At 40.8% G+C, this 22,527-nt stretch overlaps 1 protein-coding gene across 1 annotated transcript in view; it reads right to left on the bottom strand.

Annotated features, from left to right (window-relative positions):
• Positions 1-22,527, bottom strand: part of LOC105363920 (SAM-motif ubiquitously expressed punctatedly localized protein) — a 60,868-nt gene that overhangs the window by 2,222 nt on the left and 36,119 nt on the right. The gene's annotated exons all lie outside the window — the stretch shown is intronic.

The following is a 22,527-nucleotide window of genomic DNA, read 5'->3' as shown; positions in this document are numbered from 1 at the left end:
ATTTAAATAATAAAACGATAAGGGGAAGGGGGGAAGAGCAGCGGATAATAGAAATATAGGGAGTTTTAACGATATCGTTATCTGCGAGTGCAAATCACGAGACTAATGGTAGAAGCGAGATGCCCTCTGAAGAGTCGTAATTGCCTTTAGAATAAGCGCGTGTGCTAGCATAGTTGTGTGGCCGTCGCTATAGCTAAAGAATACTAAAGGCGCGAGAGGCGTTTTTATGAATGAAATATTTAGCCGGTAATACGAGAGCCCCGTACGTGCGATCACATATATACACGAACGCACGCATGAACCCTCGTACGCACGCACGCGTATAGACGCAGCGATTTTCGCTTGGCAGTGCTAGGGAAAAGGATGGTGGTGGTGGTAAGGTGGATGGGTGGGTGGGTAGAGTGGGTATTGCGGAGAGGGGGTGCGAGGGGGAGGGGGAGCAACCGGTTGCACCGTGTGCGTACGTATACTGTAGTTGCAGTGGTTGCAGAACCCGAGTGCCCACTCTTCTCAATCTCTTGATCGTGCTCACTTTATCGAGACTTTGTTATTGACAACAACCAGATTTGCCGACGTCGCATATAGCGATCTCAGTGTTCACTCTTAATATAGGAAATAACCAGCAATGTGTGGTACTGGCATGCTTATTATTGATATGCGACATCGATATGCTTCCATACCGACCGAGCTTCTCTTCATAATTATTAATTTAAACGTGTGCATTCATACGTATTTTGCATAAGTCATATATACAATTCTTTTTTCTTTTCAAGCTTTTATTGAGTACTGGCACATTAGTATCTAGACTTTATCTATCTACAAATACACGTATAACAGCGCCACATTCGTGATAATGAAAGATCATCGTGCCTTTGTACTAATATTTTTTTTTAAAAACGAACGTTAATAAATTGTTTTAAAAATTTTGTGAATGCATGGTGGTTTATGTACTGTTGTCTTTATAAAAAAATATATGGAAAATTAAAGTAGTGTAATTACTTCGCAAGATTTCAAAATATTTTATATTCGAAATTTTATACAATTTAATCAATAAATTATGATTTGATTTTGAAGGAAGCAGAATGAGCGGACTAATAAACTCGGCTTTCAAATTTATAATCAATTATCACTGGTGTAGATTAATAATGTATATGATGCAGGCAAATGGGCTCTTGTCTTTATACGAAGACCGCACGATTTATTTCTTTTGCAAGTTAATCCGTTTCTCTAGAATTAATCATAATTATAATTTCAAGTAGCAATTATATGTACTTTTAATTTTTAAGCTTATATCACTTTGCACAATAAAATACTTCGGAATATGAAAATAATAAAGTAATCGTTTTTTGTTGCAAGAAGTAATCGATGTATTGAAATGCAATGGGCTGAAAGGGAACTTGCAGTCGATGCTATTAAATAGTAGCATCACAGCAGTTGAATAAAATTAAGTGTAGGGAGGAAGAGAAAACTAATCATAAAAAGAAAGAAAAATTATCATAAAAATTACATTTAATAGTAGATGATGTATTTGGGTAGTCCACCATTATCAGGACAGTACCGAGCAGGTCGTTAGATGGTAATCGGCCGACTAGTCTTATCTTTCACGTAAACTTCTGTTGACTGTTTCGGTCGGCAGAATTCAAGCGGACTACGCATTACACGAGTCTGTTCACGCGAACACACAACAAATTTTTTCACAGATTACCTCGCGAGCGAGAAGTCAAGAAGGAATTAGGGGAAGGGGTGAGCGAGAGAGACAGAGAGACAGACAGACAGACAGACAGACAGACAGACAGACAGATGGACAGACAGAGCGCAACCGAAGAGCGAAAGCGTGAGGAAGCTGATGAGGAGGGGGGGGGGGTCAGAAAGGAGAATTGGAGGAGAAAGAGAAGCAGCTGCAGCTGCGCAGTCAAAAAGAATATGCCATAATGTATCATCCGCGCGTTGCACCGCAGGCGAGCTGCCAGAGCCGCGCGGCTCCTTATATACATATATATCGCGTCCGACCCACCGGAAGACAACCTATATTTTCTCCCTCCCTGGGTCGCACGAAACTGGTACCGCGCGCGTCTTCGAGCCCGGCACCACGCGACTGCCCCGCTGTATATTATGACCGCGGATCCTGGAGGTTGGAGGATGGCGAGGCGAGGAGAAAGCCGCGCAAAGACTGACACTCGTGCTTCAAAAAAAGATTTGCGAGTCCGCGCATGCGCCAGCTCGGCTCCCGGCAAGGCCCATATTACATAGCCGCAGAGAAGTTGGACAAGTGGTCCTCGGAACACTTGCTCCGAGTCGCATGCCAAATTTTATCATCCTGTGGCTCGTAAAATTTTATGCTCACTGCGACTGGCCTTTGCGTTCGTGTTTGCGCGAGCCTTGGGAAAGAATTTAGAGAGCGGCACAGGGGTTAGAGCCGGCGCTCGAGGGTAACGGGGTAGTTCGACCGGATCCTTGGCAAATTTCTCTAAACTATTCGAGCTCGAGCGCTCACACTTATTACGTATCGTATCAATGCCCTTCTCTCACCCCCCCCCCCCCCCCCCCCCGTCTCTCTCTCTCTCTTTCTCTCTCTCTTACTTACTTACCATCTCCCTGTATCCCCCATCATTGCTCGCTCGTCCTTCCACGGTTTCTCTCAATGCACCTACAAGTTAAGCTTTATATTCCAATTCGTTTATTATTAGCGAGAAATATCTTCCATCTACGAATATACACCATTATAAATGTAAGCTATATAAGTTAATAAATAAGTGACGATTATCGAAAATTAACATACTTCAAATTGTCTTAATATTGACCAAAGATCTCAATAAAAACATAACCCTATATACTGTAATTGATTCAAGACAATTCACTTTTTATATTTATATGCTCTAATATGTGATTTGACAGAAAAGGGGCATAATTTACGACGTATGGATGAAAATTTAATAAGTTTCATATTCCTACTTACTCAAGCTACTTTTTCGATATGAAAATTTAAACTACGCAGAGGCCATAGAGGCAATAGAGAGGCTTTAATTTGTAGTAGAGATATATAGAGATGGGATGTAGATAAATGGAGATAGGTGGTTTGATAGACGGATCATAAGAGGAAGCAAGAGAACGTGAATAAAGAGAAAAGGATATATATATATATATATAGAGAAAGAGAGAGAGAGAGAGAGAGAGAGAAATACTCAGCTTATAATAGGCGGTTGTGCTGACTGATGACCTTACAGTCTTACACACCACTATAGTCTGCCACGCCCTGACATAGGCCACCTTTTCCTTCTCTATTTTTCTTTTACTCTCTCACTTTCTCTTTTTGTCTGGTAAGAGAGTACCACTACGGCTATCCTTTTGCCTACCATATCTACTATACTACTTCGAAATAGCTAATACATTTGAGGAACAAGATAAGTAAGACTGAAAATCCTGACTGCTTATATTTGCAACACGAGATACAAATAGAGATAGATGAAGAGAATGAAAGATGGAGAAGAGGAAGAGAGGAATGGAGGGCAACTATTTCTTGAACCAGATCCTGATATTCTCCTTGGCTCGTGGTTAACCGCCCGCGTGCAAAGTTCTCTGGTGGATGTAACTACATACGTACGCTCTCTCTCTCGCTCTCTCTCTCCCTCTCTCTCTCTCTCTCTCTCTCTCTCTCTCTCTCTCTCTCTCTCTCTCTCTCTCTCTATCTCGATTCATTGCCGACAAATATTATCGTGTCTTGCGGTACTTTGCGCACATCGTCAATGAAAATAAGTATGCGAATTTATATCAAAACAAAACTTATCTGACTTTGTGAAGCTTTTTGCATACAAGTTTCAATAGAAGATTCCAAATTTCCTAATGAGCTTTTTTGTAAGTGAGGTGATCAAATGAATGGTTATTAAATAGCTACATTAATAATATCGATACTTAAATGAATACTTAAATATTCTTTAAATGACTCATATTCGTAAATAAATTGTCCACTATATATACTAAAACTTTGTTTCTTTTTCAATTACCTGTGAATGAGGTCATAAATCATAAACAATAAGTTAGCTATAAATTGAAACTTCGATCAATTGTGAACAACTGGTCAGACACAGAAGCTCATTCGATTTCGTTTTTTTTTTAAGCTTGAAGACGATTTCAGTGTGGCCCTCAAAAAATGTCGCCTTCGAATTATTATTATTATTTTTTTTTTTTGCGGTAACCGTAGCGAAGCAAATAAAGAAGATGATGTGAGGCGAAACGAGATGCGAGCTGAGAAGGAAGTACTAGTGGTGTGTAGCGAATCGCAAGTAGAATTTATGATGCGCGCGAGTTGCTGTAATGGTGAATTATCTTCCAATTTTACGTTTACGGGGAGACTCGTTTCATAAATTTATCGGAAGATTTATCAGGGGATTCGAGCCAATAATAGAAAACGGCAGCCTTGGTGACTCGACCTCGTTGGCACTTTCGTATGGAGGTGGCAATTTGTTTTCGTTGATCGCTTTGCGCTTAATCAGCTGAAGCAACACTACTCTTCGCGAAATCTCACTGCATACCTTATTTATCGGTTTTCTCCGATCGTCACCTTCCCAACAACCCAACATCGAATAGCTCTCCTTATTTTCAAAACTGCACCGATTTTTCTGCAAAAACTTTTTCTGGTCATTGTAATTGGTTGAATAATTGCAAGCCAAGAGTAATAAATATCTACTCTTATCATTACGTACTGTGTACAGTCGAGGAATTATTCCGCATAATTAATTGGTAGTTATAAATTTGTGTTATAAGTTTTCTCTTTACGTTAAAATTAGTCGGCTCAATCAATTTGAGGCACAAGCTTCTTTTTTTTTCTAGATTGTAAACCAATGATGCATTTATTTAAAAATTCACATATTTTTAATATACTCCATATTTTTTACTTTTCGATTAATAAAAAAACGATTATCTTTCGAAAATAAATTGCACTTAATTTAAATATGTGTTTTGGCAATTTTTGCATTGCATTAGTTGAACATTATAACGAACATTTGAACAAAATAATTCATCTCAATTATAATATATACATTTCCATTATCAATTGCAATAATCAAAATGTTCTTGCGTATCATTTCATTAATGAATGGTTAAAGATTGGTTTGACGTTACCGAATGTTAAACGGTTCTTCGCCTCTTGTTCCTATTCCACTATTTGCAATTAACACTATTATTGATTTATTATATTGCCTCCCTTTTAATATTTTAAAAATCTTCGCGACTTTAAAAATGGCCTTGGAATAATTAAAACATAATTTATGACATTGGGATATGCCTCTAAGTATCTCAATCTTTTTGAATGATTTTCACTTATGTCATAGCGATACAAAAATAAAACATTAAGAATGTTATTTTATTATTATTATTTTTTTTTTATAGTTTTATGAAAATAGTATATTTGAAAATAAGGTAGAGAATAAAAGATTAAATTATGTTTTGTAATCTTTAAGCTATCTTTAAATATGTCTTTAAAGCTTGAAGCTTATCTATTGTAAAGGGAAATATCTGAAAGGATGAGATAATGAGACAAAGTAATTATCATCTTGTAATTAGCAAATGTTTTTTATTCCTGATTAGTTGAGGATAGCAGCAGTGCCGGTGATTTGCATTCAATCGCGTCGGTAAATTTACACAAAGGTGCGCGCGCGTGTGTGTGTGTGTGTGGGTAAGAGGGAGAGTACTGTAATGGCAACAGCAAACCCTTCTTCGATAGCGTCGATCGGCATGATAAAAGTGATTGACCGTTGAAATGCATCCTACTCTTCGATCTTTTCCGTCCTCGTGTATTTTTGTCCGGTGTCGTCGTCGTGGTCGTAGTCGTGGTCGTCGTCGTGGTCGTCGTCGTGGTCGTCGTCGTGGTTGTCGTCGTGCTCGTCGTCGTGCTCGTCGTCGTCCTCATTTAAGATAGATATTGGAGCGAGGAATAAAAGTCAAAAGGGAGGAAGAAAAGTAAGTTTCTCAATTAGTTTCACAAACGGGTGTGCTCGTTAAATCTTTTATGATACGTATGTGCGGGTACGAGTATGAGTAGGAGAGGGAGTACGAGCACGAGCACGAGCACGAATACGAATACGCGTACGAGTTAAGAGGAGAGGTATGAGCACGTGTACGAGCATGAAAGTGTGTACAGAGGCTAAAGAGACGATGCCGAAGATCATAACGGCCTCGCGGCTACTTATGGTTCTGACGTTGGTATCGCTAATATTTTATCTTTTGCGGACTCGAGTGCGAGTGTGCGGATTTCCAATTGAGAGGCTCACATTAGAGGAGAGTCACGGTTCTTCTCTTACCACGCGAAACGTGCTCGAGCTGATGCACGGCCAGTTGATTGATGATCAATCGATAACAAGAGCGGATGATTGATAGGTATTTAAAGCTTTCTTAAATTGAATAAATGTTTAATTGACTTTCCGAGCTATAGTCGCAGAGCTTATTCATATTCATGACAAATGATCTCCCCATTAAAACAATATTTTTTAGCCTCTTGAATTATTTCGGTATTTTTTTTCCTCTATTACCAAGTTCTTATACAGATTAATATTCAAGAAAAATGAAGCTCTTTTATAACAATACGTTTTGGAATTTTTACGAGGCCTCTTTACCTGTTTAGTTTTTGACAAATAAATCTTATCGCCTTCTCTATTATTTTAAATAGTACTCAAGCAGAGTAATTAAAATAAAAATACTTTATTCATTTATATTATAATGAATATTCGATAATTGTTGCTATATTACGTTAATACAAGTTAACGGGATTACTTGTTTTTCATGTAGATATAAACGAGTAACAAGTTGGACGCAATTAATTATCTGTGCCATTCATAAGTGTCAAAACACAAAAAAAATCATATATAAGTTTAAGTATAAAGTATAAAACTAGGAAGTTAAAAATGAAGTCGCAAGCGACGGGTAACAATTCAACTAAAATGAACAACAACAACGACGACCACGACAACAATGACGACGATAACGACAAACAATAACAATAGTAATAGTAATATTAATTGTACGTTTGCATATGTGCCAAGTAAAATTGTTTTGACTTTATTTATTAAATTAAAAATTCACAAAAAGTATTTATAACGTTAAAAGAGTACGTAGATGAAGAGATTTTTATAAACGATCCTTTAACGGGTTATCCGATTGATGTGAGTGATTGGTCGTTACTAATAAATTACTAAGATATTTGACATTACATATCAGGAGTTTAATAATAGAGTATAGATACTGTATTAATAAAGATTAGTATATGTAGAACTGTTAAGTATTTTTAATGAAACACCTGCGTTTGCAAGTTTCTCCAAAAAGTACAGTCGACAAAAAATAATTAAATCTGATAATTAATATGAGGAAGTTATGAAATGAAATGTTGGATATTCATGAAATACAAGTTTGAATTTATGAAAGCATGGATTGATAAGTGAGCGTTCTCGTATATCACCTTCATCTAATGGAGATGAAGATTTTCTTTAGGAAAGTGTGGCTCTGTAATGAAGGATCGGGATCGCATCGCTGAAGCTGTGGCTCGAAGGGTGATTTTGTTATAGCGCGATCCTGGACAAATTCGAGCGCGCAGATTCGAACACGTGGGTGAGATCAAAGCAGCGAGTCTTCCATGCGGGTTACCGCCGGACCTCCGCGACGTTGGCGTTTTATCGGTAGAAAATCTTATGTTGCCCGGGCAGGGCTCACGCCGCGGGTAAGATGGTTAAGAGGGTCCAGGAGGGAGTAAGGTGGAATGGGATGGGATGGAGTGGGGTGGTGTTGGGATGGAATGAGATGGGATTGTGGGGGAGGGGGAAGGGAGGTGGTGTAGAGGGGAGACCGTAGGTGTTGTCTCCGTTCTTGGGCCTCTCCTTCAGGCCTCCCCCTCGTTCACGGGAACACAGCGTGCGTGTGTTATAGCAGCGGGAGCGCGATACAAGATACTGCCACGTGTTACACGCTGTTCGCCACCAGAAGAGAACGCAAGCCGACATTCTTCTAAGCTTCGAGGGGGACGAGCCTAGTGGGAGCAGAAAACTACACGGAGTTCCTTCGTATCGCAGCTCCGTACGGGAGCGAGCGGAGTCGTTCCCCGTACCCCGCTTCATCACCGCTCGTTCGCCACTTATTCGCCATTCATCCGCCGCGGCCTGTTCAACGCTTCCGAGGTTGAATCGACGCTTATAATACGTCCATCCGACTGAGTTTTTGTGGCCTCCCACCAGCGTCATCGCTGCTTCCGCACAAACTCCTTGTTTCCTCGAGCGTGAAATCGGCCACGGATAACTGGTAATATTCAATATTTTGCCGTTCCGCTATTATTCCGTGGCCTCTCTTTCTAAATGAATATTTCTTTGGCTTTAAAACTAACTCCCTCCGATTGTTCATTTCTTGTAAATTTCGAGACCTCGTTGCCTTTTGCAATGCCTTTCTCGCAACTGTCCCTCTCTACTTCAGGAAAATTGCTTTTTGCTTAACTTCCTAAGCGTCTTTCAAACCGTCAATAACGTGCTCGATGAAGCCATTTATAATTTATCTAACATCTTCCCTTATTATTAAATAATACATGGAGCGAAGCAGTTCAATCGGCAGATATAGAGAGGAACGTGAGATGCGTTGTTTAATTAAATAATAGGATAACTTGATCGTGGGTTAAAGTGGAAACTTTTCATAAGGAAGCACGTGGAAATGCATATGAGCTCATGACTCGATCTCATCTAGGCAGAATTTGGGAGACGAGAGAGCGAATATAATTACGGGAGGTCGTTTTGAATCTTCGTGGAATTTTCACGTCGCAGCTCAACCGCTTTCATCCCTAATCGATTAACTCTGTACCTCGCATTCCGATCTTTCTTTCTTACGCGCGCTCTATTCTTTCTATTTCTCGAACTATTTCATTTTTTCTTTCCCCCTGATTTCTTTCCTTTGACCAATTTCACTCCATATGGAGAGGAAATGGAGATCCTGAGCGTCATCCCAAAACATTTTCGGTCGTAATAAAACGAGATAGTTATCCTTGGTGAAAAAAAAAAAAAAAAAAAAAAAGAAATAAATGACCGATTGATATCTCGTTCCAAATTTTAATTGGATAACGGCTCGAGTGTGCACACTTGTGCGTGAAATGCATTTGTATCACATGCAAACGCATGGCTACTTACGTTGATCATCGACTTTCAGCTGATAAATTGTTCTTACTGTCTTGAAAAACGGGCTCGAGTGATATTGCACGAAAATTTTTACTTAGCCCCAGCCCTATTTAATAAATAGTTATTTGAATTCTAAACAGCCTAAGAGAGATACTACTTCTCTATTAATATTGAACTAAAATGCAATTTTATTACTGTCCCTGTGTACTTTTTTACTCGATATTGACAAAATATTTCACACTATACTATCATATAGTACAAACATAATAATAATTTCTTTCCTTCACGACAATATTTTTCTGCTTACTGTTTTTTCATGTCAATTTACCAGTGAGTCATTGTATCCGAATCAACAAGAAAATATACTTTTTATATTACAATTTAAGAACCGAAGATTATATTAGACAACGGTGGGAGGGAGAGGGGCAGGGGGAGGGGGAAAGACAGTGACAGACGGATAGAGTCAAAGAGCGAGTGAGGTAAGCTTTTAATTATGCATAAAACGAATAAAAAATTAAAGGAAGAATTGTTTTGTCTCGTATTCCATGTTGTTGGTTAAAATTTCCAATTGTTGCCGTGACAGTTTGAATGTATATATTTATAATATAAAGATATTTTGAGATTGTTGCAGAGATTGTAAGTAATATATCGAAAAGAAATATTTTACACATCTTTGGCAAAGAGATGGATGATACTAATCATGAAATCATAACATGAATTTAGCAAGTTTGCACAACAGCAATAGGTCAATGATTAAATATTGATAATGCTTATAGTATAATTTTATCCATTGAAGACTAATCATGATATTTAATCGAAGAATTATGTAAAAGAAAAGGATTAGAAAAAAGTAAGTGATTTAGTGGCATGGAAAGGGCCCCACACGTATGCACACGAGTATTGTCGAGTTAGACGAGAGATATTCCAGACATAGTCTTGGCCTCCGTTCGATCTAAGAGTCAAGTTTCAATGATCGCACACCGAACGTTGCATCGGAGCCACATGCTGTATCGCCGTTGAGAAAAGTCAAAGGTGATCACGCCAGAACTAGCGGGAGGAGTAGTGCGAGGAGGCGAAATACTGATCGGAGATGGCTGAAGGCGGTGCGGAGCGAAGGAGAAAAGTTAGCTATTACCATATAGACTGCGGTAAGAATGAGAGAGAGAGAGAGAGAGAGAGTGAATGGTTATCGGTGATACCGAGTTCTCCAGCGTGTATTTTGCCATAACTCGAGCTAAATAAATCGGTTGCCTCAACGTGTATAATGCAAATGTGCACTCGTGTCAGCGAGCAGCCTTTACTCTTCCTCTTTCTACGCGCAAAAGTCGCGCGATCAGCGTCGAATCACTCTTTCTTTTTGAAACTCTTCTCTTTCTCTCTCTCTCTCTCTCTGTCTCACTCAATCCGTCCCTCTCCCTCTCCCTCTCTCTCCCTTAGGCCCTATTTACCAGACCCTTGCGTGTACGTTCTTTATGCGCCTGTGTCAAGGCACTCTTGCACCGCATCTTTCATCCCTATTTCTCTCTTCCTCCCTCTCCCTTTCTCTTTGTGCACATACTAAGAAATATATCGTCGAGCCAATGTGCTTCACGTTCGATGTGCCATCACGCAAGAATCAACTCCTCCTTTTGGGAGGATTCTTGTATACATATAAGCATACTCTTATTTACGTTCAAAATATTATCTTTATTTATTTTTATTTTTTTGTTTTTGTTTGAATTGTGTTTAAAAAGCTATTGATACAAAATATTACTTTCTTCGTAAGAAGATTTTTATACTTCTCTCGATATAGTATTAATAATATGGCATATATTCTCTTTGCGATTGTTCATTATTCATCTCCACGATGTTGATCATAGATTGATTAATTGACGATATCTCGCCCACTACAAAGAAAATAGAAATAAACAAGTGTGTGCAAATTTATGTTCAGCAATGATTTCTCAATATTGTTAAAATTGTGAATTGTTTCGGTAGTAGCGGATTGTGGTAGGAGAAACTCTTCTTCGGGGACTCTAGTTTAGAATGAGTCGCTAGCTGAACACTCCTCCAGTCGGTAATTTTCTAATTGTAAATTCGATAGAAAAACTTTGCCAGTTATGCAGTGGTCGGTCAAAGGGGAGCTTGAGTCGAACTTGGCCCGATCGTCGGGATCCCGCCTTGTCTAGGCAAACTCTTGTGCCTAATTATTTAGGCACGCGCCCTTGCCTCGGACTTTACTGATAATTTAAGAACCACGAGTATCTGCTTACATGGCACGCGATATCGCCGCGAGTGCGGGTCCATGGAATTCTCTTATAAATTCGCCAGGTGAAATGCGTTCGCGCACATGCATATGCCTTGTCTCCCGTGTTCGCGCGTGTACCAAACAACTTGTCTCTTTCCTCATTCCTTCTTCTCTTCCTTCTTCTTCCTCCCCCCCCCCCCGCCCCCCAACCTTCACCGTCCGACCACCTTACTCCCCTATCCTTCTGCTCCTTACCAATCTACTACCTTTTATTCGCATATTCATCTTGCGCGCCTCCCCCTTTTTTCCTTATTTCTTACGTTCTTGCCTCTCCCTTATACACTCTCTTCTTCTTTGCGTAGCGGCAATTTCGATTTATCAAAGCAAGGGCATATATGAAAATTTCCAATACCGTGCGCTGCTACGATGTATACCGACGTCCTGGGCCCTTTTCTCTCCGTCATACGTATTATCGTAGGCGGTGGTTAATTTTATTAGCTGCATTGATTTTATCGTGCCGCGATTTAAGTACGTCATTTTTTAAAGTAATTATACCTACGGAGCTTTCTTCGTGTATGCGATACACGAAATTTTATGTACGCTTTTCTCCAACAACATTCTTAAATTCGTCTACTATTACATTTAAAAGCCTTTGCCTTGATTTAATATTTGAAGATAAAGTTTCCTGGCTATATTTAGCTACCTTCTCAATATATGCCTGACATTCGCACTTGACATATTTTATTTTCATTGAACTCACAAACATCATTTAACGCTTTTTATTTGCCGATATTATCTAATACTTATTCTAATACTTATGTCTATTTTATCAAAAAAATTTTAATTATTGTAGGCGCTATATGTATGAAAATTATGAAAATAATCTGATAATAATTTAATAATCGTTCATCAAAAAAAAAAAAAAAAAAAAAAAAAAAAAATAAATAAATATTTCGCAGAAAAATTGAATATTTAAATAAATTTTATAAAATAATCGTCTTTATATAAACACTTAATATAAAAATACTTTTGTTCATGTCTCAAGTACATTGTTTAAGCCTATCAAAATCAATTACAATATTATGTATACAATGCACCTAAACTGAAGTTAAAAGATAAATGTGGTTGGTTAAAAAAATAATATAACAAATAAATTACGCGTGTAATGTTGAATTCATATTATATTAAAGAAGTATAACTTTATTATTTTAAAACTAGATATTATCATTAGTTATGAAAAATATTTTATATTTAAATTAAAGCGTAAGTTATGAGGTGTTGTACAGGTTGTTTGTTTAGAAATAATGGTTTAGGTAAAGTAAAAGTTTCAAGAAAATTTTCGTAGAATTTATATTTTTTTTTAATGTCCACAGAAAAAAGTACAATAAGATGTTAACTAAATCTATTGCTCATTTTCTTACTACAAAATATGTTTTTACTAGTCCTGCATGGCTTTAGAAAGACTTTAATTATAACGTCAAGACGTCAACTACATGAACAAATTAAAATTTTTCTTTACAAGGCGATAAATGACGTTCTTACATTACTAATTAGCGTCAACGTATGATAAAGTTATTCGCTAAAAATCTCGTAGATGATCGTTTAAGGTTTTTGAATAGTCAGATCTTATTCAGTTCAAACTTTTACTCTAACGTGTCCATTATAGGAAAAGTGCTATAAAAATACTAGATCATAAAAATTGTAGAGAAACTAATAATTATCAAGTTTTTTCATGTTTGTTTTTTGTTTTATTATTTATTATCAAACTTGAAAGTAAGAAAGATGTATTTAGGTTAGCGTTCCTTAAACAGAGAAAAGTGTATTTGTTAATGTAAAAGTTATTTCAAATGTAATTTCCACTAGCTAAAGCTGCAATGCATTTAAGCTAATAACGATTCTGTTGGATATTAAATAATGTGATACGATACTAAAGATTTGAGGCATTTTTACAATATAATTTTAATTCGGTTGATATTAGCATTCATGAGAAATTATATAAGTATTCTTTCAAAAAGTATGCTGTAAGCTAGAAAGCGTATTTGAATATCTCAATCCCCATCGTGAAAAAGATAAACAAGTACAACTCGCGACAGCTTATCAGCAGCAACTCGAGTTTCGTGTACATATCGTACGCGTGTGCGGACGCGGGTGCTCCACACCGAGTTCAAAAAACGTCCTCAGTTTGAAAAATGAGCGCAGAAGCGCGTGCACTGGAAGGGAGCATTTGTGTGATGACGTACACAAGTTGACTGTGGTAGAAGAGCAGAGATGTAGGTATCGATAGATGTTAGATAGATGGGAAGAAGGGAAGAATAAATTACGCGAAAAGGATAGCGACAGCGTGGACGATAAGGACGACGATGAGGACGGCGATGAGGACGGCGATGAGGACGACGACGACGACGACGTTAATGATAAAAATGAGGATGAGGAGAAGAAGGTAGAAGAAGAAGATAAAGAAAATGATGATGATGATGATGATGATGATGACGATGATGAAGAAGAAGAAAGAAGAAGGAGAAGTAAAAGACAGGAGGTGGAGGATAAGGCGGTAGGGGAGATAGTAATGAAAGAAGAGCAGCCGGCGATGCGTGCGCCCGCGTCTCCTTCAATGAAAGAGGACGAGGGGCTGAGAGACGAGAACACATTCCTGCACGTCAGAGTGTCCGCCCAGTGGCTCCCCGAATCGCGCGCGCGCCAGCGCACCCGTTATATAATTAACCATTAAATTATAAGTTTGGCTATCGAACGGACGCAGTATATGCTGCCGCTCAGAAACCCAGCAGCGACCTATAAGTAATTACTCAGGACCAGTCGACCGATTCACGCGCGCAGCTTTTCTCCCGCATCGTTGCCGCGCCGCCGCATCGCTCGATATAGCCTCCATAGCAGGCAAGCCCGACGCGCTGCCTACCCACACCAACTGCATTTGTGAGTACGTATAAGGAGTCGGCATTGCTCCCGCTCCCGTTCCCGCTTCCGAGCTCCGCACGTCGCTCAAATCCTTTAATTCAATCTTGGAGTAATCGCGGCCTCGCTCTGCGCTATCAACCCAGACTGTACACTCGTCCACGGTAGCGGGACATCCTTTTTATTACGGAGCCCCTAATGGACTTGTTTGTTTGTTCGTAAATGTTTGTTTAAGCGTAAGGCTGCCGAGGCTATCACTTGCTCATTATCGCCTCTAATGGCGTGCTCCAGATTCCTACGGCATCTCGTGAAGCCTTGCTTCCTTCCCTCCTCGCCCCCGTCCCGTATTTACCCTACCATCATCCATTTTTCAGGGGTCAAGGCTTCAACTCCGATCTTTATTGCCACGTAATCTGGGATTTTAGCTCGGATTTTTATTTTACGAAGCATCGACGCCTTTTTCTTCCTCGAGGTCTAGATTTTAATTACAAAATAAATTAGAGCCTTCTTAAAAGGCATAACGTTCTACACGATAGCCCGAGCAAATTAAATGAATGCTACTCGTAATGCTCAACTATTCATATATTCACCCGTTCGTTATACATACCGCTTATTTATTTCATTTATTCTTTAGATTAAACAACTCTAGCTCGTTGAAATATATCACTGGATATGATAATGTAATTTTGAAAATATAGAGTTAAAAACAAAAATTGATCGCGCAGTTATATTGTATAGTTGTATTGTAAACATTTATCGATGTATATATGAGTTACTGTTAAAACTTTATTAAACAAAATATACTATTCATTATTCAGTATTCAATAATTTTTAAATATATCTTCATTTACATATAAATCTCTCTCTCTCTCTCTCTCTCTCTCTCTCTCTTTCTCTCCCTGTCTTTCTATATTTCGATATATATTAAGACGTGTTTCTTTATTTACAATATTATACTGATGTTATATATATCGATAATACACTTTCATTTATTATCGTTATATAATTTCATGTGCAATCTAGCCTGAACGATAAGGGATTATCCGTGTCTTTCGACTATTGCTCTTTCACTTCTCTAAGACAATTAATCGATTCATGTAGACTAATGCGGTTATTAATATTATTTATTTGCCTACATTATGTGCGAGAATATTGTTGAGCTGCGAATACGCTAAGGTAGAGAAAGGAGTATATATATATATATATATATATATATATATATAAGAGGAAAAGAGGGAGAGATAGAAAGGGAGAAAAAACGGGAGAAAAGTTTTGCAGGTAATTTCATCGACCGATGTAAACCGTTGCACACAGTTTCGCTATTTCGTGCGCTCAGGGATTTTCCAAGCGGCTGCACTGCGGTGATTAATCGCGCTCTGCGCATCGCCTTGGCCGCAATTCCGAATAGCGGAGCACCGGGACCAAAATCGAAGCACGGCTCCCAGATAATGATTGCAAGATGATCACGATGGGCGGATCCCGAGGCTTTACGACAGTATGAAGCGAAAGAAGGCGGATTAACGCAGGAGCCGCATATCGTTCCACGTCCTCGCATATCAAATAGATAAACCGTGTTACAAGGCGCGGTCGTTTAACAAATGCTGGGACAATGACGCGGGGGACGTAACTTTTTGCCGACTCATCTCGTTCTGTATCCAGCTTGCGCCTCGACGCATAGACGCTCGTATCCGCGACTCTGCACGATCGAGCTCGCGGATGAATAATGCATCTTCACTACTCCCGACTCGCGTGGCTCTCATCCGCCGGGGCCGGTGATCTCGAGATGCCCTCGGTATCACCTCTGCGCATTCAAAGGCGGAAAGGGCTCGTATATTTTTTATTTGCGTTCCGATGGCCAACAGTTACGCTTGGGCACCTCGACCTTACACCGTCCAACGTAATCACCCTTTTCTTCCTGCCTGAGCATAATGAATTCTTAGGCTAAGACTTAATTATTAATTAGCCCGATTATTCACTCGAGCCGCAGCTCTCCACGATCACCGGAAGAAGAATACCGTTGTTTATAAGAAAAGGTCACGTACCGGAAGGCCTCAACGATTGTACATAATATAACATAAAATGGTCTATAAGAGTTATGCCGAGTGGTTCAGCTATAATAGTATACGTATAATAGTATTACTACAAAATGAGGACGATCGTGTAAAAATTTAAAACGACCCGCAAGATAAAGAAATGCTGCATAAAAAGAACGAAGGACGGATGGATTTGGCGTCGACCAGGGTAAGAAGTGCGCTGTAATAACGTATGAATAAACAGCCTTAATCGCGAGCCGCTTGGCATTACGCGCGCGCGCGCGCGCGCACGCACGCACGTCGGCAAGCGTTTCCGCGAGCGTGCAGAGTCCCGGGGCAAGAAGGAAGACGGAGCACCGCGCGTCCGGGAACGGGCGTTCGCGGGCTCCTCGCAGCCCCAGGAGCTTGATGATGGTGCTCGTGCGCGGAAATTAGCGCGAGGGGGACGAGGTACACGCGCGACTCCTCGCGCTCGGAAATTACGAGGGGCAGCGGTTGCGTGCACGCCGGAGGCTCTCTGTGCATAGGGCCTACACGCACCTCGTAAACGCGGCCACGTGGCGTGCGCACTCCCGCGGCCACTTTTCTTCTCCTTGCGCAGCTGCGGCCTCGGCCTCCGATTATTCATTACTGGGTAAGTGTAGCTGCCGATGCACGCTGCTATTATCATTATTCCGGGATCGGGCATCGAGTGACGATCGCCCGCGGGCTATTATTGAGTCCCTCCGTCGAAGCCGAGCAACGGAACTCGGATAAAGTCCGGCTCTCAGGCGTCGAAAGAACGACGTCGCCTGGAAAAGCCGCCTGGAAAAGCCTCCCTTTCCTCCTCGCCCTCGCGCATAACGGCTTAAGATATCATTCGAAGAGATCTTCGGCCTTCTCGTCGTTTGTCCGGAGGAACGCCGTTGTGCCAGCGTAGTGCTAGATCAGCGCCGAGCAAAGAGTTACCTGCGGTCGCGAGGGGCCACGGAAGCCGACGACGAGACACCGCAAGGAGTTCGCCACTGGCAGCATCACCACCCGGGGCACCGCTCGTCCCTGCGCTCCTACGAGATTATATTGCGGCGAACCTCGCGGATCCCTCGGTATTGCCGCGCCCACTAATCGCTCATAATTTTCCCTGGCCTCCGCGCTATTGCTCATTCCCTTAAATTCATTTATATATAGCGATTGTATGGCCGATCGCTCTTACCTGCGCGAATTCTCCCTTCTCGCTTTATGCGGAATTCTTGCGGTAACTCCTCTACGGTCTTACCCGTCAAATCTCATTTTTCTTATTTTCGCAGTGGCATTGTACGTTTGAAATATATATATATCATTAATGCAGTCTTACAATCAAGCAGCGTTAGCTTCAATTAACTTCTCTTTTATTTAGCCGTCCTCTCGTTATTTTTATAATATACCATTCAAAACAAACATATCGACAAATAAAATCTAAAATTTTCACAATTTCGTTAGTGCCGTTTGTTATTAAATACCGTACACATAAATTTACAAGTGATTATCTTAGACAAGTACTCTCACAATAATAATAATAATAACAACAATAATGTTAATAATAATAATAATAATAATAACAATAATAATAATAATAATAATAATAATAATAATAATAATAATAATAATAATAATAATAATAATAATAATAATAATAGTTCCAAGTGATTTTTATACAACAATAAATTTTTAATATATTTTTAAAATAGAGGTGAAGAACTTTTTATGCTCATTGAGAAAATGTGTCGCTGTGAAGCAAAACTACACTAGGAGATCTGAGCAATTTTATTAAGTGAATCTTGGTCCCATTAAATTATAAACGGTACGTACCACTCCCATTCACGTACCTTTATCTAATTTAATTTACTATATTTAATATAAGTAATAATGTATGTAAAGAAAAGAAACACAATCGTGTGCAATGAAAATGCAAATTATGAAGTACACGAATGCGTTTGGTTATCCGAAAACCTGATTAGTAGGATAACAAAATAATTTTATTCCTATTAAGAACGATAAACAACTTACAATAAAATAATATACTAATCATTTAGAAGGTTTGTTCGCGGTAAATATGACGATATAACAAAGTTAAAAGTTTCGTATTTTTATAATATTATTGAAACATCAATAGAGTTAAAAATGTCGTCTACTAAATATGACTTTAGCTTGAAGAATTTTCGAAAACTAAAAAAACACATTAAAAATTTCAATTATGTAAAATATTTGTTTCATCGTATAACGTAAATTACTTTTTTAGCTAATGGAGATACATGCTTTTGTAGATAATGGTAATTTTTATGCCTAATTTATTGACATAAATAAGAAATAACACAATAATACAAAAATAATAATCATATTGTAGAAATGAAGCATAAAGTTATTGGATGAATAATACATGTATAAATAGATTAATAAGTATATAGATGAATAGATAGGTAGGTAGATATATATATATATATATATATATATATATATATAGATAAATAGATAGAGTGCTGTAGGATACGAATTGCATAAGTATGGCTCGACTCGTTTGTGGTGAATTCTTGAAAAAGCAATCGTGCTAGAAAAGTTGAAAAAAGAGACATAATAATAATTTGATAAGTTCAATGTAAGGACCTCGTATACAAGCCGCGCCTTAGTCCTTAACGCTCAAATGATCGGTCTGACATGTTGGAAAACTAGTCATGCTATGCTATGCGGCTCACCGGGTACTGGCTAATTTTTTTGCTTTGTCGGAGCGCCTCCTTGATATCGCAAGAGAGAAAGACGGTGCTGAAGGTAGACGGGAGTCGACACTAAATGCACACATCTTTCCCGCACTCGTTACAATATCCTACCAAAGTGTCTTTGAGTCGGTGTCTGTTTTGCTTCGAATGGGAACCTGTTATGAGATGCAAAATAGCGTGCGCGCGCGATCTTACGTCGGGTGGTGCATACGGTGCAAGCGATGCGTGTCGAATCCTTCGAGATTCTCATCTGAAGAATGTCTGGCGAATGCGACAGTGCGTAAAATATGAAATGCTGGCACGGAAAAACTCAAGTCAAGTCATGCGTTCCGTGAACGCTCGATGGTCCAGCGACTTTAATGACAGTGATCTGCGTCATTGGAAGAGGGAGAGGAATGAAGCGGCAATTGAGATTTTTTCCCGCGAGAAAACCTATGTCTCTCCTTTTTCTACGGGCGCTTGCTTTTTATTTATTATCGAATTGCTCGTGCGGCACCAAGGAAAACTCCCAACACCCGCTACTTATACAGACATATTTTCAGTCGGGGTTCAGGACTTGTCATATCATGCCGCAGAGATGATAGATTGTATCGCAGAAAATTGGCGTCCTAAGCGACTTGTGCAAACTTAACTGCACGGCCACATAGCCACACAAGTGGCACAACGTTCCGACGACGAACTCTGACAGCTAAGACTTCAGAGGAACCCGATGACGGCTTTTATAAAATCGAGTCGCTGTCGCTCTCGATATTCTCGATATTCTCGATATCCCTTTTGATCTTCTCATTGTTGTAATGGATTCTAGTATAAAATAAACGTATAATGCGCGGCTCACAACAGTAACGTACATCATCATTTACTTCAAATTTATTCCGAGCCCCGTGCAATTTTTTATTTTCTTTTACAGTCGGCGAGCCGCGCGTTGCTCAAGTGCTATTAAATCTCGGTTTCTGGATCCTCGAGCTTTCATTATCACCTCGAAAGCACGATCTTGAGTTCGGCGATGTTGAAGCAATTGGGCAGCAAAAATTACGATTCATTCAAAGCTCGATCGAGCGATTGGACGAATCCGTGCAAATCTTGAAGTGCGCAGAGCGAGCCGCCGGTCCCGAGCCTCTAGCCGTTAATCAAGTAGAGCGCTCCAGTGGCAGGGGGCCGCAGCTATAGGTGTAGTTGCGAGTAGAAATTGCGGTGAAAGTTCAGAAAGTTCAGCCGTGGCAACCGCGGAGGTATTGGGTGAGCGCTCGCTTTAGTGAGCGGAGCCTCGAGTCCGTACGCACGCTTCGTTTCCACGTTCTTCCGCCTTCCCTCGATTTAATTAGGAGCGGCGAGTGCGCGCGCCTGCGCCTGCGCCTGCGAATAGCAAACCGGTGCGAGTAAATCATTGCTGCGCATAAAAAGGCGCCCGATGACTGGATGGAAAGCGGGGGAAACCTACGGCCCGGACCGGCTAAGCCATGCGGGAGTACGCGTGCCTTTCCCCTCTCGCTATCGCCACGAACTATCGGGCTTCTTTTTCAGGAGCTACGCCTGCGCCATCCATTTGCCGCTCCTTATCACATTCTCGAATTCGAACGCTCTTTACTTTGTTGTTTTTATTTTCTGCGAAAGAGCAAAGCACGCCGCGTGAGGCATTTTTCATCCGCGATCCTAATTAGTATTCAATAAAGTATTATGCCATTGAGTAAAAACGCTCGGCGCATGTAAGGGGGAAAGTCGATAAATCGAGAGCACGTTGAACAAGATCGATGCCGTGGGATTTCGAGGGAGCATCGATTACGAGAGCGTACACGACGAGCGGCAGAAGAGATCGCTGAGTCGCTACCGATCTCGATGAAAAACTGCCGATGTGCTCGACAGCTCGCAGTGCTAAAGCGAACACTGGTTCGGCCTTCGTCGCTGCGGCTTCGTCTACAATTTCATTTCTTAATCGATGCATCGATCGAGCGACGCGTAACGGCTCGCGAAAGTCCAAGGAGTGTCGCGTATCGAAAAACCACATTTCGACGAGATATCGTTGAAAACAAGTCGGTGAAAAGTCGGTGACGAGTCAGCACGAATCTGTCGAGGAATTAGCAATGCCTCGGCCCCCCAACGCTCGGCGACGAGGCGTTTCTCGGAATGTGTGGCCACTCACACACAGCCAGGTCGAGGGCGAACATCGCGCACTGTAATCACAGCGCACGCGAGCCCTCGAACACGCACTCGGCGCCCATCCGCGTAATCGTAGCCGGCGGCGGCGCGCGTCCGCACTACTACCGAGCGGGCCGGTCCCCGCATCGGAATTCTGTTTGGGAAGGAGGGCCCGAGATCCGCGAGCGCCGGCTTCGACGACGGACGCCCCGATCAGCGAGCACGGGGTCGAATTCCATTCCTAGCTGATCGTAATGGCGTCGACTGACCACCACCCAGGAAACGATGCCTAAGTATACACTGCAAGGCCGTAGCCTTCCACCTCCCCACCGACCTCCAGCCCCCGCCGTCCCCGTAAGTCCCCACTTCCAACGATGCCCTCCGTCCCAATCCCCCCGCCCGCCAATCTCCACCTCCTCACCTCGTCCCCCGGCGGACGCGTAATTTAACTTTAAACGCTCGCCCGCGCATCTTTACTATTTTACTGTCGGTTGCAACCTGAGGCATCTCTTTCTCCTTTGCCTGCTCCTCTGCTCTGCGATTTTTATGTAAATTTTTTTAATAAGCCCTTCGCTCATCGCTACCCCCTCACTCTTCCCCGCACTGACCGACCGTCCCATTCCGTCTCACTCTCTCTCTCTCTCTCTCTCTCACTCTCACTCTCTCTCTCTCTCTCTTTCTCTTTCTCGCTCTCTCTCTCACTCACTCACTCACTCCCTCTCGCATGCTTTAAATTCTTAGCGCCTGACTTAGCCACCGATAGACCCGTCCATTTATTCTTTACCGACACCTTTATGCTTTGTTTTCTACGTCAAATCTCCTACCAAGTACCCAAGCCGAATAATTTTGCGTTTATCAGTTATATACGATAGGGTAAAGCTTCGTAAATCTTTAAAACTTCGTGGTCGTTGGACCTTTCGAGCTGCATCCCGAATATTATAATGCAATACGCGCCTCGTTTATTTAGATAATACAAATAGGCAGGCAGTCGATTTTATTAAACGTTGCTTTTGCAGAAAACCGACTGGGAGGGCACTTCTAGCGTAATGGTCTAGCCTTTTCTTTATGTTTTTATTAAAGACCGAGAGAGCTTGGTATCGGTAGCCGAAAAAAGGGGACGTCCAAACTCGTGTAATGCGCTTGCACAATTGGTGTAAAAAGAGAAAGAGAAGGAAGAAGAATCGATGTTACGAGCGTTACGCTAGGCGAAACCGTACGTACAAATATTCGTAGAGGTCGATGGTCTATGGATTGCGAATTGACGCGTAGCTCCGTTCGTGAACGAAATCTGTTTTTTAAGGATGGGTGAACGAATAGGGCTGAGAGAGGAGGCGGTTCAGCCTCCTGCGCTTGGTCGC

Source organism: Ceratosolen solmsi, unplaced genomic scaffold (genome assembly GCF_000503995.2).
Source record: "Ceratosolen solmsi marchali unplaced genomic scaffold, CerSol_1.0 scaffold23, whole genome shotgun sequence".
Classification (NCBI taxonomy): Eukaryota; Metazoa; Arthropoda; class Insecta; order Hymenoptera; family Agaonidae; genus Ceratosolen; species Ceratosolen solmsi.
This window is presented reverse-complemented; position numbering and strand designations above follow the sequence as displayed.